The following is a 2,642-nucleotide window of genomic DNA, read 5'->3' as shown; positions in this document are numbered from 1 at the left end:
CGTATGGGGCCACCTATCCCGGAGGGTCCCATGGGCTGAAGTGGGAAGGGATCCAGCCCAAAGTGGGCTGGGGCGCCACTTCCCCCTAGGGCCCATGCGCCTAGGGTGGGGGGGAACCCTAAAGAAGAGTCCCAAGGGGGTAAGGCACCTCCTAGGTGCCTTGGGGGGGAGGGAAACCTCCCCTGGCCGCCGCCCCCTAGGAGATTGGATCTCCTAGGGCTGGCGCACCCCCCCTTGGGCTCCCTATATATAGTGAGGGTAGGAGGGCCTCTTGAGACACCCCTTTGCCTTTTGTGCAGCCGTCTCCTCTCTCCCAAGTACTTCTCCTCTCCCGTGGTGCTTGGCGAAGCCCTGCAGGATTGCCACGCTCCTCCATCACCACCACGCCGTTGTGCTGCTGCTGGATGGAGTCTTCCTCAACCTCTCCCTCTCTCCTTGCTGGATCAAGGCGTGGGAGACGTCACCGGGCTGTACGTGTGCTGAACACGGAGGTGCCGTCCGTTCGGCACTAGGATCATCGGTGATTTGGATCACGACGAGTACGACTCCATCAACCCCGTTCACTTGAACGCTTCCGCTTAGCGATCTACAAGGGTATGTAGATGCACTCTCCTTCCCCTCGTTGCTGGTTTCTCCATAGATAGATCTTGGTGATACGTAGGAAAATTTTGAATTTCTGCTACGCTCCCCATCAATAAGAGCATTAGCCGCTAGCTAGTAGCTTAGAGAGGGTGCACGTAGACACCAAGCGCATCCAGATATATCCCACTGCGTCCGAAGAAGCCCACAATGTTGCTATTCTTTTGCACGGGTATGGTGAAAGTGGTTCCCTTCGCTTGTCCGAAAGGCCCGTATGTCTTCATGTTGGTGACAAATTTCAGTGATGTTATTATGTTGTGGTTGTCTCTGCCATAAAGGCTGAATGTTCCGGAAACTTCCTTCACAAACTCAGAAGTGCCGAGTACGAACTGCATTGCGCAAGAATAAATAAGTGTTTGTTGCTTACATATGAAACTGAGAAAATCACATAAAATTTCATTAAAAGAGTCCACTGACCGTATTTTGTTTTCCTCCAGAACCTCCCCAGGGTCCAACAGTGCGCTTCTGACCAGCTTGGTCTACATAAGAAAATTTGATTGAATCAATGATGGTGCCGCTGCTAACTGTGATGCTCTCTATACGTCTTGGTGCCTCGACGATGTCTTTATCTGAGCCTCCATTTCCACCCCATGGTCCAACCTTTGTGGGAAGGCTCTACAATATGATAAGACAATTATGTGATATTTTCTTGAATAAAAGGGACGCAGACACAAACTAATGAAGATTTAGGTGAAGACAAAAAGTAGTTGTATATGTTGGTTATTCATCTCACCCGTGAACCTTTATGCATGGGACAAAATCCATGGACAGTGAGCTCTATGATGTTACCGTCGCTCCTTTGCTCATGGAACTTTTTGTAGATGACACCGGTCCCCATAGCGAACTGTCCTGTCCCACCAACAATAGCCCACTCACCTTCTTCAACGGATATCCCCATCACTTGAAGCGTTGATCCCTTAAACCTATATCACGTTCAGATGTGGTTGTTAAAAAATTCAAAAAAATAAAATTCAAAAAAAGATGTGGTTGTTAACTGTATCATGCACTGCAATATACAGTATTACCTAATGATATAATCATCTGTAGTTTAACTAATCAACATGAAGATATATTGCTTCACAAAGATATATATAACCATGTATGAATGCATCTGTGTACGTACCTTTCAACCTCGAATGTTATGCTGAAAGTATTCTGCCAGTTACCGGCATAGATATGCAGGCCTTGTGCACGCGCAACAACGGTGGCGCCGGGGCTAGGGCCATCACATATCGGCCAGTTGTTAACGACGGTCGCACCCAAACCGGTAGTAACATTCGAGTCTATTATGCCTGACTGATTCTGGTTTGAACCAAGGGGAGTGTGGAAAAGGTACAGGCTGCGGAAGTTGAGCTCATTGCTCTCCACGAACGCGGGGAGTTATCTGGAAATTGGCCATGGTGACTAGTGAGTTGGGTGGGGCTCTGGTTCAAGGGATGTTGTAGGCTTATGAGATGCTAGTAGATTGTTGTGTGTGAGAACTAGAAGGCTGGGAGTCGTATTTATAGATCGCTAGCTAGGGCCAATGCCAATAGGAGCATGTCTAGGATTAGATGGAGCGAGACATCCCATGATGTTTTGTGCATGTGAGGATCAGCCATGTGCACCACGAAGACGCTAGGATGCATACGAGGACAGAACTGGTGGTGCTGACTCATCCTTGTGCATCACGAGCACCTTTCTTACCGGCAACAGAATCACTCGATCTCAGCTTTGGTGGCAGTAAGGAATAAAGGCACGTACGGGCAATGCTTTCTTGACTAAGGATGTGCACCTCGTGCATCACGAGCTCATGTGCTCCGTGCTCACAATCAGGATAAGATTTTTCCTCCAAGGCCATCATTAGAATACAACGATCCTTAGGTGCACCTTGTTAGTAATTTGGTACTACCTCCGTTCGAAAATACTTGTCGAAGAAATGAATCCGGAAATACTTGTCGGAGAAATGGATCCCGGACGGAGGCAGTATATATGATTCAGTTTTAAAATGAGATTTCCCTCTG

The 2,642-nt window shown here is 48.1% G+C and overlaps 1 pseudogene; it reads right to left on the bottom strand.

Annotated features, from left to right (window-relative positions):
- Positions 1-707: 707 nt before the first annotated feature.
- On the bottom strand, positions 708-2,053 carry LOC125540903 (annotated as a pseudogene).
- Between the last annotated feature and the right edge of the window lie 589 nt (positions 2,054-2,642).

The sequence above is a fragment of the Triticum urartu genome, chromosome 2 (assembly GCF_003073215.2).
Source record: "Triticum urartu cultivar G1812 chromosome 2, Tu2.1, whole genome shotgun sequence".
Taxonomy (NCBI): Eukaryota; Viridiplantae; Streptophyta; class Magnoliopsida; order Poales; family Poaceae; genus Triticum; species Triticum urartu.
Note: the sequence above shows the minus strand (reverse complement) of the source record. Positions and strands in the feature narration are given on the sequence as shown.